General features: G+C 39.5%; 1 protein-coding gene across 1 annotated transcript in view; it reads left to right on the forward strand.

The window, feature by feature from the left end:
* Nucleotides 1-17,649, forward strand: part of TPO (thyroid peroxidase) — a 235,949-nt gene that overhangs the window by 23,173 nt on the left and 195,127 nt on the right. The window lies entirely within an intron of this gene.

A 17,649-nucleotide genomic window follows, 5' to 3' on the forward strand; every position in this document is an offset into this window, starting at 1 on the left:
ACCCTCAGAACAATGCTGCCATAAAGATGCATTATAGGGCAACTTTAAAGATTATGGAAAGGCTAAGAAATGAAATCCTGAGACCCTCCGTATTCTAATGTTTGCTTCATCCTGTGACGGTCTGAAGACTCCTCATGAGAATGTGATGCGGAGTGGCCCGTGACTTAAGCAAACCCCTCGAAGCCACTTAGGTAAAACAAAGAGTGTCTCCTACTTCAAGAGCAACTGAAAGAAGCACGCACATGACTTGAGTAGTCTGACGCCCAAGGCACAGAATGGTCTTTTGCCAAGTGGTGGGGGAGGGGGCCCTTGAAGGCACGAATACCCAAGGACCTGGTGTTCCCGAGTGCAGGGGACAGTTTCCCACAGGCCTCCGATACTCGCTGTAAGCAGAATGTATTCTGCACATACCTGTTATCAGAGGTTGTGTCCATGCACCTGTTTGAACCTTCTTTAGTAATTTACCTTTGGGGCACATTAGTAAGTGACCTCTGTGATTGGTTCCCTGCTAGTGAGGGAACCAGCTGAATAGCTTCTCCTACTGACCAGTTAATTCAGCCCACCTTCTACTTCATCCTCCATATCATTCGTGCATGGTCCCTCACTACTGTAGGAAGCTGCAATGCTGTCCGAGGTGATAGCAAGATATTGTCCCTGGCTTCTTGAGGAAATTTTGTAGCCTGGCTGGTTTAGTTAGGGCATTCCAGGTCATTTGTGAATAAATGAAATTAAACTACATGTGTAAAATATCCCTTGATTTTGACTTATAAATCATGCATTTGGAGCTAAATTTGTATGCCCCTACTATGTTGTCAGTGCCAACACCTTAGTTTTTATCATTATGCCGTGTTATATATGATGTTAGCATTCGAGAAAGCTACAGCTCCCTACTCTCAACTCTGAATCTAAATAATTCTTAAATAGCGTAATATCAAGTCATCTGGTCAGATTTAATGATCTTTCTCTGTAAAAATTGAAGACTGATTTAAGTGATGGAATTTGCCAACCCATGTAATTTAGACAGTGCAGAAGCATCTAAGACCATGCTTAAGCTGGTATCTCACATCCCATGACAAGCTCCCAGGCAGCAATGAACATTCCAACAGTCAAGAGGTTTCTGAGCATGAGACACTCGGCCTGTGCTCACTTCCGTCTGTCTCTGTTTTCATTCATTTCCCATATTGTGAGCATCTTTTTGTGCCATTTAGGGCATAATTGTATTAAAGGACTCAGATTCTTCATACACTGTAGCCCCTAAACACAAGCTGTCCCCAACATCTGGTGCACAACTAAAGAAACACCAATTTGCTTAAACATTTTGGGGGCGGGGGCACCTGATCTCCAAGGTGGCTCATAAATACCACTGTACATGCGCTTTATGGGTGATTAAAAGATTTCCTAGGATAGTGCTGACTGTAAAGGAATTCTCTGGGCTGGTTTTAGACACGGTCCTAGCAGTGAATTGCAATGTCTCTCAGCGTTTAGCTTCTATACTAAGTCTCTTGAGCTGGGGATTCAAAGTCATCCTAGAAATACCACAAACACATTAAAGAGATATATTCTTTGCGCGCGGAAGGCTCTCCTACTTTAGACATTTCAACCACATTTTTCTTAAAGTGGAGATTTCCGTCTAAATTTGGACATTGCGAAGTCTACGCAGAAGTAGTAAAACAGAATTTAATTGGAAATATATGAATCACCGAAGAGGATTTTTTTCCTAGACTCAAATTTTCTCATGTCTTTTGTACATAGAAAATATATGGCATATGTAGTAGATGCTCTGCACAGATATAATGAATGACTTAAACACTTGAATTTCTATGCTATGAAATCAATGCTCTGCTTTTGAATTTTGGTGACTCTAAACACCTCCACTCACCTCCACTGATAATTGTACTGTGTCATGTATGATGTAAACTTGTTTACATAGAAAATAGTGTTAGATGTATGCATTTGCTCCAAGTTCTAAAGTCAAAAGCCAAATTCACAGACATCAATCGGATTCTGAATATTAATAACTGCAAAGGATCAAGTAGAACTGGCCCTGTAGGTTTCCAGAACTGTACATCTGTGTGGAAGCAGAAAGCCTCATCTTTGTCTTGAGGAATGGCTCATGCTTTTGAACTGCTGACCTTCTGGCTAGTAACCCAACTCATATCCCACTACACTACCAAGGCTTGATGGTTTTTACTTAGCCTTACAATTGTTTCTATGTCTAAGCTCTTGTCCTTTTAGCCCTTTGTCTTTTACACTCAGTATCATTCTTTAACAAATTGAAAACCCACAATCTGACGTCCATAAATTTACACATAGACAAACCACATGCATATGTACATACAATGCACAAACCACCACATCAGTAGCAAAGGGAATGTTAGGCATATACTTAAAAAAATTACTATATTAATAAATTAGTCACATATACTAGGGACCCCTTTACCCATCACAGACAAATGGGATGAGGTTCATTTCAGTGCTGATTCCCTTAGCTTCTATGTACTAAGGGCATTTCCATCTAAAAACAGAGAAAGAGTTCATCTAATGAGAGGAATAAAAGGATAAATATACTTTAGTATATAATAATTCTTTGAAAACCAACGAATTTGCATTTATCAAAGCATTCAGTTATTAATATTTTCCCATTCTGTTGCAATTTGTTGGTTCCTAGCATTTAAAAAGCCACAGTACAAATAAACTAATTTTATTTTAATTTTTAGAAGGCAAAGTTAATCGATGTTTTTTCCCTTTATAAAAAACATATGGCCTTATTTATTGAGTTTTACTCCTTATGACTCAACTCAATGCCATTGGGTTGATTCTGTGGATTTCTAAGACTGTAAATTCTTATGGGAGTTGAAAGCCTCATCTTTCTTGCACAAAGTGGTTGGTGGAATGGAACTGGTGACCTTGTGATTAACAGTCCAACTCATAACCCTCTAAACCATCAGGGCTCCTTACTCCTCATAAAGTATAGGTCAGTTGTCATGGAGTCCAACTCAACTCAAGGAAACCCCATGCATTTCAGAGTAGAATGGAATTGCAGAGGTTTTCAATGCTTCTGATCTTCCAGAAGTACATTTCCAGGCCCTCTGGTCATCTCTCGGTACATCCAAACCACCAACCATTCCCATTACCAAGGACTTCTATTTAAGCACACACCTCTACTAAAACTGCTTTTATGCTCGTTAAAATGACAGATTAGCACAGACACCAAGTTTTTAGAGAGAAGGCAGTGATGGAAATTTTTAAAAAAATTAATCCTGGAAAATTTGATAGGATGTAGACGTTCAGGTACAGACTGAAGAAGTTACTGTAAAAAAGACAGGATGGATGAACTAACTAGAGGAAAAACAACAGAATCGACTGTTCCGGGGAGACTTGGGATAGGGAGGGTGGGGGAGGGGTAAGGAAGTGGTGTTAACAAACCCAGGGACAAGGGAACAACATGGGTTCCAAATTGGTGGGGGGGGAGGGAGGGCAGGCCTGATAGGGAATGATCAAGGGTAAGGTTACATAAAGAAAAGGTATACCTGTAACCCAGGTGGGGATGAAGCATGAGTGGTGCAGGAGGAAAGTCAAGGGAAATAGAGGAAAGAGCTAGGAGGTAAAAGGCATTTATAGAGGTCTAAACAAAGACATGTACATATAAATATATATATGAGGATGGGGAAATAGATTAAAGTGTCTATATTTATAGGTTTAGTATTAAGGTGGCGAAAAGACCTTAGGCCTCTACTCAAGCACTCCCTCAATGCATAAATACTTTCTTCTATTAAATTGGCATTCTATGATGCTCACCCTCCGGACACAATCACTGAAGCCAAAGTGGGTGAACAAGCAAATGTGGTGAAGAAAGCTGATGGTGCCCGGCTATCAAAAGAGATAGTGTCTGGGGTCTTAAAGGCTTGAAGATAAACAAGCAGCCATCTAGCTCAGAAGCAACAAAGCCCACATGGAAGAACACACCAGCCTGTGTGATCACGTGGTCCCGAAAGGATCAGTTATCAGGCATCAAAGAACAAAAAATCATTATCATTGGCTGCACACCTCCATGATAGTGTCTGGGGTCTTAAAGGCTTGAAGATAAACAAGCAGCCATCTAACTCAGAAGCAACAAAGCCCACATGGAAGAAGCACACCAGCCTGTGCGATCACAAGGTGTCAAAGGGATCAGGTATAAGGCATCATCCAAAAAAAAAAAATCCTTTCCATAGTGAATGAAGGGGGAAGTGCAGAGTGGAGACCCAAAGCCCATTTGTCGATCACTGGAGATCCCCTCACAGAGGGGTCTAGGGGAGGAGATGAGTCAGTCAGGGTGCGAAGTAGCACCGATGAAGAATACAGCTTTACTCCAGTTCCTAAATGCTTCCTGCCCCCACCCCCACCACCCACTACCATGATCCGAATTCTACCTTGCAAGTCTGGATAGAGCAGAGGTTGAACACTGGTGCATATAGGAACTGAAAACACAGGGAATCCAGGGTGGATGATACCTTCAGGACCAGGGCTGTGAGGGGCGATACTGGGAGAGTAGAGGGTGAGTGGGTTGGAAAGGGGGAACTGATTACAAGGATCTACATGTGACCTCCGCCCTGGGGGACAGACAACAGAAAGGGGGGTGAAGGCAGACGCCGGATAGGGCAAGATATGATAAAATAATAATTTATAAATTATCAAGGTCTCATGAGGGAGGGGGGAGCAAGGAGGGAGGGAAAAAAAGAGGACCTGATGCCAAGGGCTTAAGTGGAGAGCAAATGCTTTGAAAATGATTAGGGCAAAGAATGTACAGATGTGATTTATATAATTGATGTATGTATATGTATGGATTGTGATAAGAGTTGTATGAGCCCCTAATTAAAAAGAAAAAAATGCACCTGGAGATTAATAGAGGGTGGTAATAATTGTTATTCTCAATTGTAGTGTGCTTACAATGTGTCAGGTACAATACTGTCATGTACAGGCGTGTGTTTATGTGTAAGTTCACAAAAACTACAATGAATTTTATAAAGGAGAAAACTAAGAGTCTCGGTCATTGTCTTAATGATACAGAGCTAGAAGAGGTAACTCTATGACCATAGTCAATATTATTGCCAGTAAGGTCACATAATTTCCACCACCACACTCTGGGCCCTAACTGGGATGTGGAGGAGGGGCCACACATCAGAAAGCATCTTTCCTGAAAAGAAGATAGAGGAGAACCTGATCTATTGGCAACAGAACAAAAGGAGACTAACGTGAGGCAATGTACCAATGATACAAAGGATGAAGAAAGAACATCCACAACGTTGGAATTCAGTCAGCGCATCAGCTAAGAGCTGATCTGTTTCTCTTCCCCTTTACCTCCCAGCCCTGGTGAAATGCACTGCTAAATTCTCTTCTCCTTATGATAAAGTCTTCTGGTCGTAGCTCCCATAACTTCTCCCCTGAACTCTTCCATACTCCTATATGGTCCACTTTCTTTCTGGCTTGTCTCTTTTGAGTACATCCTACTTACTACCATTCCCCCAATATTGCAGAAGCACAACTTCCACTTCCCTGCCTCAGACATTTTGCCTCTCATTTTATCTTAGATAGAGCTCAATTTCCGTTTCTTGACTTCCCACATTCCCTGATTTAACTCATTTATCATGTGGTTCTGAGCACAGCGATGGAAGGCAGGGCACAACGTTGTAAAGACCGGTTTTGCATACACTTGTTCTGTCATCTCCTGAGCCAATTCTCTACATTTCAGCTTCCTTATTTTCAAAATTGCCAAAGCAGAGATACCAACACTAACACCTCCTTCCTCTCCTTGCTCCGACTTCAAGGGATCAGATGGCACCATTCATCTACAGACACTGCTATTCAACAAAGGACCAAAGAACACTTAGTGTGGAAGAGATCATCTCTTCGCCAAAGGGTGCTGGCACAATTAGATCTGCATCTTTGGAAGATTCAAACAGGACCCATACAAAATGAACCCATGTACAAAAATGGACTCAAGAGGGAACAGAGATCTAAAAGTAAATCCGAGAGCTACAAAGAACCTCCATTAGAAAATAGGGATAAACTCAAGGGCCCTATTGCAGGGCAGACATACTATCAAACATAACGAAGGAGGTACACATAATAGACAGCAAAAAATATGACTGGGACCTACTTCAAATAAGAAATGTTTTTGCCTCAAAAGAATTCATCAAAGAATAAAAAGATACCCCATGGGGTGAGAAAAAAATCTTTAACAATAACAACAGAAAAGAGACTACTCTCTAAAAATCTATAGAACTGCAATTCCTCAATATGAAAAAAATTGAATTTTTTTTCAATTTTCAATTGGTCCAATTGAAAAGTAGGCATAGGACATGGACAGATAGTTCACCAAAAATGATATCCAAATGGCTAACAAACACTTGAAAATGCTCATGATCATTAGCCATCCAGTAGATGCAAATTAAAAAAGGATGACCTATCACCTCACACTGAAAATGATAGCCCAATTAAAAAAAACTGCTGGAGAGGGTGCAGAAGTTGAAACCCACACACTACTGGTGGGAATGAAAAATATACCACCATTGTGGAAAGCCTTAACAATTTGGAATAGAAAGTGCATACAATCCACCAATACCTCGACTAGGCATATACCATAACATGAACGCACCCATGTTCATCACAGGACGGTTCACAATAGCAAAAAGGTGCAAACAACCTAAAGACCCATGAACAGAGTAGATCAAGGAACACCAACAATGGAATACTAGTCATAGCAAACAAGAATAATGAAACCACAAAACACCTCATAAATTGAATGGTCTGAAGATCATTATGCTGAGTGAAATTACTGAATTGCATAAGGCCAAGTATTGTTTGAGACCTCCACTGTAGCAATAAAAGCCAAGACAAAGACTTGCAGCCCAAAGGGAAAAGACAGTGGAGGGTAATAATGCCAGGAGGGAGGAAGAAGCAACGTACTAGAGGGATGACCGGGATGGACATGTGTGAAAGGGAGGGCAGGGGGCCACAAGAGGAAGCAGAGAAATCAGAGGTGTGTACGGAGGGTAGAATGGAGGTAAGGGTAGTGGTTGATGAATGATTTGAACTGCTGAATATAGAGTGGATGGTCCTGAATGTAAACCCCTATTTCAATTCATAATTTAAAAAAATTAAAACGGAGGTCAAAATAAGTAAACAAACATAATATAGTGTAAACAAGGGAAAGCATCAATAAAGTGAAGTTGCTTTCTGAAAAAAAATAAGCGGAGTATATCAAGTTGTTAGCACAATGAGTGGTCAAGCAGTCAGTTGTGATTATTATTGCTGTTACTCTGTGCTGTACATCCAAATCCTACCCTGTTTTCGTGGTCTAATTCAAGTGCCATCTTCAATGTAAAGTTATATCTGATTCCTCCCAGCTGTAAGTAATTTCCCTCTATCCTGAACTCCCATAGCTCTTTATCTGTCTCATGTGGCTTTTATCACTTTCTACTTTGTATTATACTGATTTGTGTACATGCCTTATCTCCACGAACACAGACTGTGCTAGTGCTTGCTTCATTGTGTAGTTACAGCTGCAGAGATAGAAAGTAATGTAAATTTATTTTTGCTGGAAAAATCTTTGGGTAACATTTTTCCACATTCTAGCTTCACTAACTAGGACACTGTGTGTCCGTTCCCGAGGCTCCTCTCCTTCCCCCTGCACTCCATACAGGCCTCATTGGAGGTGGTGAGCAGGCCAAATGGCATGGGCAGGCACTGTGCTCCATGTCTCAGGCCAACATGTCAGCAGTATTGTATACAACTGCTATTGATGTATCAAATATGTCACACTTCGGCTTCTTCCTCAGTTCCTTTCTATCATGCCAGTTTGGAATTGCATGAGATTTCATCCTCATTCATGCTATTCAATACAATCCTCTCAGTTGAATGTTTTTGTGCCTTAGAACAAGTCCCAAGGATTTACTGTTATCCTTCCTATACCTGCAAGGATGAATACCGAACTATTGAGTTGTTAAGGATTTATTTGATTGGAATCCATAATCAATTCTCATTGAACAGTCAAAATCAAATGATAGATTTCATTGTGTAAATGTGCTGCAAAAAAATCTCTTAAAATGCTGAAAAGTAAATTTATTATAAATCTATTACTTCAACTAAAAGTGTTGAAGAGCAAATACGTATATTATTCTGAGTAGCGCCATTACTCCTGCTGACCTAAACCATGATATTTTCAATCACCTCATGTGCATATGAAATCTGGACCAATTAAGAAGACCAAAGAAGAATGTAAATCGTGGTGTTGGTGAAAAATATTGGAAGTACTATAGTCTGTGGGTTACAGAAGACCAAAGAAATTTGTCTTGGAAAAATACAACCAAAATGTCCCCTGGAATTGAGGACAGCAAGACTGTGTCTCATGTTCTTTGAACATGTTTTCAGAAGAGACTGGTCCCTGGAGAAGGACATCATGTTTGAAAAAGTACATGGCAGACCCACAGAGGAAGATCCTTGATGAAATGGATTGACATACTGGGGACAGCAATCAGCTCAAACACAATCACAATTGTGAGGATGGGGCAAAACCAGGTCATGTTCCATTCTGTTGCCCCCTAAGTTGGTTATAAACTGGAACCAACATGATAGCACCTAATAGACCCAACAGACCTTTTGACACACACTAGAATCTCAAAAACTCTATTATGTAATGTGGGTAGAAAGAATAATATACCTGTAATGATAAAACGTCCTAGTAATTATTCAAGAAAAGATTATTTTTCAAGCAACTCAATGTCAACACTGTACTTGGACTAAAGACTGTGTGGAAATAAGGAATCGTTCATTATAAGGACCACTTAATAGGACAATAAAAACTGAGTTATTCTGACTAAATTGCATGCTTTTTATTAACTCCACAAATATGGTCCTGTAAGACTGGCCACAGTATAACCTAATTACTAATAACTAATAGTACGAAAATTCCTCCCACCAAATTTTAGTATTCTATCTAAAAATAATGCCTACTTCACATCTTTTAAAAAAATCCTTTTATTGGGAGCTCTTACAGAGATTGAAACAATTCATGATTCAATTAGATCAGGCACAATTGTACAATTTGCTGCCACCATCATTTTCAAAACATTTTCTTTCTTCTTGAATTCTTTGATATCAGCTCCCCTTTATCCTTCCTCTCCAACAAACTCCACCCAAGGAACCCTTATTATTATGTTATGGATATTATATTGTATTACGTTCTCTTACATTATATTACTGTTGGCCATATCTTACACCATCCAATGTGCCCATTCATCTACAAGTCTGCTGTTCATTTCCCTCCAGTGGGGTTATACAGTCAGCCTTGCTATTGGTTCCTCCTCACCCCCACCCACCCACCTCCTCCCGTATTCTCAGATGATCATTATCCCATTATGATTTCTAAAGGCTGTATCTATCTTGGATTCATGAACATTTAAACATTCCACAAGATTAATGAGGTGAAACTAAGACCATCGCAGTAAGAAGAGGAAATATTAAAGAACTAGAAGATATTTATGTGCTTCATCAGCGCTATACGACACCGAGTATATATCATATCTCCATGTGGTCCTTCTGTGAGGGACCGTTCAATTATCTTACAGGTGGGTTTGGGGTCTCCACTTTGTCTGTGCGCCTTCACGTCAATTTGATGACTCGTTTGTACATCTTTCCAGAGCAAACAATCACATTTTCCTCCCATTGGAGATGACAGTGTATCTGAACTACTGGCATTTGGGGTAACAGTCCAATGCTTATCTTGAAGTGCCATTTATGCAGAAGGGTGCCACAAGATTGTTGAGTCAAATCAACTTGATAGCAGAGAGTTTGGGCATTTGAGTCTCTGAAACAACCCTGGCATAGTAGTTACCTGAAAGGCAGCTAACTGCAAGGTCAGCAGTTCAAACCCACTAGGCGCTTCTCAAAAGAAAGGTGAGCCTTACTGCTCCCATAGTTACAGACTCAAAAACACTCACAGGTAGTTCTGTTCTGTCCTGTCCTGTAGGGGTGCTATGAGTAGCAGTTGATTCGACGACAGAGTTTCCTAGCTCGGCAGCACAGTGGTGAATCAGACAACTACTAACCGGCAGTTTAGACCCACCGCCTGCTTTCTGTGAGAAACACGTAATGGCCTTTCCCACAGCCATTACAGACTTGGACGTCTTACAGAGCAGCGGTTCTCAACTTATGGGTCACAACCCCTTTGGGGGTCAAATGCCCAATTCATAACAGTAGCAAAATGACAGTGATGAAGTAGCAATGAAAAAAATCTTATGGATTGGGGGTCACCACAACATGAGGAACTGTGTTCAAGGGTTGCGGCATTAGGAAGGTTGAGAACCGCTATATATAGAGTATTTCCACTTTAGGGATCCTACAGGGTCCCTAAACAAGTTTCCTTTTTAATTCTACTTTGAACAACTGTTACACACCTCACTGTACTCATTAAAATGTATTTAGGAACCATGCAAATCGATCTTTGGTTAGTATTAACTTTTGCATTTGTACTTGTATTGCATTTGTGCTGTAGGTAGAAGCAGATTAGGAGAGATAGATGCGTGGCTATTGTTGCGCTTGATACAATTGGGAAATCAGAAATATAGGAACAGATATAAATCTTGTGGCATAGTTATTAATCTTTATGCAAATTTCTACATTTGGAACCCAATGTGAGACATTCCAAGCAGGTTAGGTGGCTCTCCGGAAAAAGTAAAGCCAGAGATTAAATTACAGCTGAATAGTTATAACTGAAAATGAAAGTGCCAGCACCCTTAGGAGTAGAGAAAAAAATAGTCCTTGGTGTTGAAGCTGCTGGTTGTTGAACTGCAAACATTGGTGGGCAGTGAATAATTGCTTTATTTGCTGAACACAGAGACTTCCCAAACTGAGCTGACAGCTGTGTCCTCTCGTGAGACTCATCTTCCATTAGCCTCTCACAAGGGATGATTTCTGCTTCAGCTATGAATCCTCAGACTATCTTTATTTCAATTTATAATATCTAATCGAATCTATGCCTCAGTAAATATGGCGAGTTTCTTTCTTTCTTTCTTTTTGCCTGCTATATTCTAGGAAATAGTGGTTTGGCTGAAAAAAAAAGTTGGAAATTATCATTGAAATTCCTGTTAAAGAATGTTTTTGCAGCAAGTTGAATGAGGAAGAAACCATATATTCAGCTACCTGCATGAATGTTGTCTGGTCCTTAGCACAGTGGAAACCGAACAGGACTAAGTGGTGAAAACTCCTGGGCTTGTGGGCTAGTCCTCGTTCTGCAGCTTTTTAGGGATCTGTACACAGATAGCTCTACGGCTCAGTTCTTCTACCTGGAATTAGACTACTGGGGACCCTTGGTGTGGAGTGAGTCCAGTCTGAACCCCCACAGTAGGGTGAACCAAGAAGGGACCAGAGCAGATCAGCATTGGGAACAAAGAAAAGCCACACAGCCCCCAAAGACCCCCTAAATAGACTTCAGGCAAGGAGGGGCAGTTTGCAGAACCCCTACAGGACCAGTAGGGAGATAGTCATATAGGTCAGTGGACAAACCTGTATGCTGGGGTGGGGGGAGAGGTTGCTAATTATTTATCCCCTCCCCATTTTCTTCCATCTTTCGTTTTGTTTTGTCTCCATTAACTAGGAAGCAGAGCTATGGATAGAGGTACACCTTTGCCTTTATTGTCATGCCCAGTTTCCTTGCATCTCCAGCGCTCTCAGACTGAGAAATGCATTTGTCCTGAACTCAGGCTATCAAGCTAAAACTATTTAAGCCATCTCAGGCACTTTCTCATTTGTTCCCTATAAATTAATTCTCTTTAAAAAGAAATACCAAATATTTTCTTCTTATTTATGACAATTTTTATAGCAGAAACATTTTTACTTTTGACTATTTTTCTACCTGCTTTTTAGATGTCTTTCAATTAATTTACTACATTATCTTTAGATACCTTTCAACTAAATCACTACATTATCCTCCAGGAAGTTGATGGAATGCTAATGAAAACATCTCAACTAGCTGATGAAGCCCTGGGACCATTCATTCAACTCTGCCAGGGAATGTGGAAGACAGATACTTGGGCAACTGACAGGAAGAGATTGATATTTTTACCCATTCCAAAGAATGCATACAATATAGGACAATAGCATTAATATGATATGCAAGTAAAATCCTGGTGAAGATCATGCACCACCGGTTCCAATAGTGCATTCACAGGAAGTTTCCAGCAGATCAGGAAGAGGAAGTGGAAGAAGGGCTAGTATTGCATATGTCAGGTGCATCTTGGCTAAAAGCAGAGAATACCAGAAAGATGTTTATTTTTGTTTCATTGACTATGCAAAGGCGTTTGACTGTGTGGGTCATAATACACTGTGGGTATGGTTAAGAAAGGAGATTTCCAGGACACTTCATTGTGCTCATGAGGAACTTGTACCTGGATCGAGAGGCAGTTGTACAAGCAGAACAAAGGAATACTGCTTGGTCTAAAATGAGGACAGGTGTGCATCAGGGTTGTATCCTCTCACTATCCTTATTCAATCTGCATGCTGAGCAAATTATCAGAGAAGTTTGAATATATGAAGAAGAATCTAGCATCAGGATTAACAACCTGCAGTGTGCAGATGACACCACCTTGCTTGCTGAAAGTGAGGGGGACTTGATGAAGCACTTGCTGATAAAGGATTGCAACCTTCAGTGCGAATTATGACTCAATGTAAAGAAAACGAAAATACTCACAACCGGACCAATAGGTAGTATCATGAAAATTGGAGAAAAGGCTGAAGTTGTCAAAGATTTTGTCTTGCTTGGTTCACAAGCGATGCTCAAGGAAGCAGCAGTCAAGAGATCAAGAGATATGTTTCATTAGGTAAATATGCGGGACCAGACCTTGTAAAGCATTGAAGAGCAAAGATGTTTCTTTGAGGGCTATGGTGCTTTTTACCCAAGCCATGGTATTTTCAATTGCATGTGAATGTGGCATAAAGAAGTCAAATGAACAATTACAGTATTGATTTGTGGTGCTGAAGAAGAATATTAAAGGTACTATTGATTGTTAAAAAAAATAAGCTGATCTGTCTTAGAAGAGGTATGACCAGTGTACTTCTTAGAGGCCAGGATGATAAAACTTTGCCTTCCATACTTTGGACATGTTGTCAGGGGAGACCAGTCCCTGGTGAAGGACATCAAATTTGGCCAAGACAAGGGCCAGCAAAGGAAAGGAAGCCCTCAAGGAGATGGAGTGACACTGTGGCTGCGACCATGGGGCTTGGGCATAGGAACAGTTGTGGGGATGGTGCCGGACAGGGCTGGTTCGCTGTGCATGGGGTCACTGTGTGTGAGAAACAACTCGGTGGCATCTAATAACAACAACAATAGCAACAGTCTTCAGAAGGATCTTCCTACTGCTAATTATCACATTCTATACTTCAAACTACTTCTTAGTCTCCACATACCTAATATTGAGACACTTTTGTTAATGTTAACGGAGCATTGGCAATGCTGTAGGGTAAGTCTTGAACTGAAAATTCCTTTGAAGAGAGATGAGACTGTCTGCTTCCATAAAGATTTATGGAGCTTGCGAAAGCCTATACAAGTTGCTATGAGTTGGAATCGACTCTATGGCATTGGGTTTGGTTCTTGATAATATTTTAGGATAATATTTCCTAGCAGAATTATCTGTAACATTTGAATAAGTGTAAGGAGAGAAGAGGGAAGAGAAAGACAATATTCATAAAGCAGAAAGTGGTATGGAAAACGTTCAAGTTTTCTGTCTCTGATTAAAACAACTGGAATTAATGTGTTTATAATTGTGCTTCTCATTAGCCTGGAAAATTTATTGAAAACGTATGCCAGCTTGATCATTTTCATGCTTAGATGTGTAGCCTACAGGTAGATTAAACATGAAAATGTTTTCTCTCTTACCTTGGAGAATAGTGTTTCTGTGATCTTCATTCTAAGCTGCTCTAGTGTTGGTTGGCAACTTTTCCTTTTGTTATCAAAAGCATTTTTAAAATTTTAATGTTACTCGGATGAAAGTTTACGAAGCAGATGATCAGTTTTGCATTTAACAATTCATATCCGTTTTGTATCATTTCACTCGGCGCAATTCCCTCAATGTGCATGGTTTAGCTCACTTCCACCCTCATTTTCTGCTTCCTAGCCTCCTTCTTTCCTGACCCTGCTGAACTCTCGCCTTAGGGAAACCCTTTCCTGTGATCTTAAATGGCTGATTATTCGTAGGTGTAGATGCCTTACTGTTATCATTATTCCTTTTATACACCTGTCTATTGTTTGGCTGAAAATTGAGCCACCACAGACCGTATGGTCAATTTCAGACATGAAAAGTGACTAATGGTAGAGTCTCAGGGTTCCACCAGACTCAATTTGACTAGTAAGATCAATCTATTTTATGATTGTTAATTTTATTCCACATATTTTTACACTCAGTCTATGCAGTATGTTCTAATGTGATCTCATTTAGAGAATTTTTAGTGGTAGCTAGGTACCATATAGTTCTTCTGGTCTTAGGGTTGTGGAGACAGATGCTTTCATGATCCATTGGACTAATTGTTTTCTTGTGTCTTTCTGTTGTCATCACTATTTTCCCTCCACATAGGGAAAGACCAATAGTTGCACCTTAGATTGCTGCTCACAAGCTTTTAAGGCCCCGATGGATGCTAATCAAAGTAGAGTGTAGCACAATTTCTTTATGAACTCCGGTATTGTCAATTGATAGCTGAGACTATGGTCCCGAAGCCAGAGTCTGAGTGGCTCCATTCCCTTAAGCTATTTGATTATGTCTAAGAAGTTTTCACAAATTTGCTTCAGGATGCTCCACCACAGTCATACATTTGCAGTAAAGGCACATACTACTAAACTAAAAATTCTACTCACTGCCACTGAGTTGATTTCAATTCATAAGGACCCTGTAGGACAGGGTAGAATTTCCCCTGAGTTGCTGAGACTGTAACTTCTTACGGGAGTAGAAAGCCTGGTCATTCTCCCTTGAAGCAACAGGTGGTTTCAAACTGCTGACCTTGTGGATAGCAGCCCAATGCGTAGCCCACTATCCCACCAAAGCTTAACTGGTAAATACACATATAAGGTAAATAAATAGACACAAGTATCCTCTATCAATGGGTCAATAATGAGATAGAGTCAATAATATTTTCTGTATGATGGTGGGCTTTCCTTTGTACAAACATTATTGGTCTATTCATCCCAACAAATTGGAAAATATGTTTTAGTGGGCACCTTTTAGAGCAGGGCCGTGGAGCCATTTTCTGCCGAGATATTGATAACATTGTTCATGGGCCACACCTGTCAAGCATTTCGTTCACGCACTCGCAGTGTGATGGCTGAGCTTGCTCTTCTGTGACGTGTGTGAGGTTAGCTGATTGCGATGATTTCATGGACAGGTGTTCCCCATCCTGAGGTCGGAGTAATGAGGCAGAGAACACAGGACACTAAATAAAAATAATTAGGTAATCAGTCGTGGGTCCAAAGAATAATTGTTTCTTTTTCATAAGATACTTCATATAGAAAATTAAAGGCAGATCAATGCCAGTATGATGAGCATCCATTCTAGATGGTTTCTTTTTTGTCATTACGTTTTGTACATTTATTTTTAACTCCCATCTCTGAATGATGTCACCTTCTCTCTTACCAGCTGAACCAGAGAAGCCAGATGCAAACGCAACACCGCTGTGCAAACATTTCATTGTTCCAAAGACTGGAAGCCATGCTATTTTCTAACCGCTTGAGTGGGTATCAGAGCATAGAGTCAGTTTATATGGTGGGTAACTAAGTCCCAGGGAAACCACTGAAGTTCACATTTCAGAAGAGTTACAGCTGCTGATAAAGTGCTGAACCTTGTTAGCTCACCTTGCAGGCTGAGAAGAGAGAAAAAAGGTCAGATTGTAAAACTTTTGATTTTTCCATTTTCTAAGAGAAATTTATCATTGAAATTATTGTAGAGCAGTCCAAGAAAGGCCATTATTTGAGGTATATGGCAACTGTGGGTGACTACTCTGAACAAAACTGATTGATTGTTGATTTCTAGGATCTCAATGACCTGAACTCAAATACGCACCCCCTGTTAAGGCAAGTTAAATCTTATCATTAATCATAGTGTATTGAAATATGTTCTCATCAGAATATAAGGATCACTAATATCATACTTAACAAAATTAGCTGCTCAAAAATAACTACAGAGATTCCAAGTGTAAAAACTAAAATAGATTTTTTGAAGTAGAAATTTGAATTACCTGCTTTGTCTTAACAACTATATAATTTTGAAGTAATTTTGCAAATAGGAAATAATGCTTACAGATTTTAATAGTATTTAAAATTTTTAATTAACACTCTTATGGAATCTAAATTCCTAGTGACTGTTTTTACATAGTTATATTAGAGGAATATATTAGTATTTTTGTCTCATTCACAATCATTATTTCTAGAACTTTTGTATTATTTAAAATTACTATGAATTGAAACACATTTATACTAAGCTATTTTGGTCACTATAAGCTGTCAAATATGGAAAAATCTATTTTCAAATAATTTGTATCTAATAAATGCTTCTAGCTTATTGTACGTAGCAATCTTTCTTGATTCAAAAGGCAATCTGGAATATCTAGAGCACTAAATCCAAGTTATGAAAATCTGTTTCTACTGTATAGACAAGTAAATGTGAGTTCATAGAGATCTATAGCAAGCAAGGTGCAATAACAAACTTGTGTTTACATGCTTTTATTTATTTATTCTAATTTTAGAATGAAAACTCTCCTGGTATTGGGAATTACACTAATTTTGGTGTTCACTGAATTCTTTTTCCCTTTCATCTTCAGAGGCACAGACACCTCTTGGGGTAAGTAGCAAATAAAATAGTATATTTTGACTTTACAAACTTATCTTCACATTTACCAAAACGTAAAGCAAACTGTTAGTGCTAAGAGTCAATAAAAACCCTTCTCCCTTGTTATTGTCCAAGAAAAAATAGTTTTTAGTTTAGAAGAATTAATATACAATTCTTTATGAAAAAGAACTGAATTTCTATCATTAAACAAGAAGAAATCTCCTGTCTACCTGCACAGTTATCTGCAAAACAAAGTTTGGTGGTGGTTAATCACTCATCCCTTTATAATGAAAGCACTTTTCATTAAATAACTTCTGTGATACACTTTCTGGAACTGCCATATTATGATGTCAAATTAGAGTAAGAAACCTTTAAGATGCACTGGTTAAAATAATCAGAAGTCACGCTGTTTTTCTTTTTGTTTTGCTAAAAATAAATTCCCAAACACCGAGAACAAGTTTTACTCAAGCAGAGTATATTCTCCAGCCTTCTGAAAAAGTTTAAACCTTGCTCAGCAGGCTCGGATCTCTCAAAGGTCATTACTAGCCTATCTGCTGCAACTTCCTGGAGATTCCACTCCTGGCAGCCTCTGTTTTTAGAATTTAATGGCCCCGCTTCAATCTATCTTCCAAGGAATTACCAAACTCTTCTTAATCCACTCTTGTTAAAATCTCGCCAGGCTCTGCCTCTTCCTACTGGGAGCCACATTTTTTTTTTTCAGGTTTCCTGAATACAAGGCCTTTATGACCACATTCAAGGGCTGCAAGAAAGTACTTTGAAGAAGTTCAAGCAGCTCAGAAAA

The sequence above is a fragment of the Tenrec ecaudatus genome, chromosome 8 (genome assembly GCF_050624435.1).
Source record: "Tenrec ecaudatus isolate mTenEca1 chromosome 8, mTenEca1.hap1, whole genome shotgun sequence".
Taxonomy (NCBI): domain Eukaryota; kingdom Metazoa; phylum Chordata; class Mammalia; order Afrosoricida; family Tenrecidae; genus Tenrec; species Tenrec ecaudatus.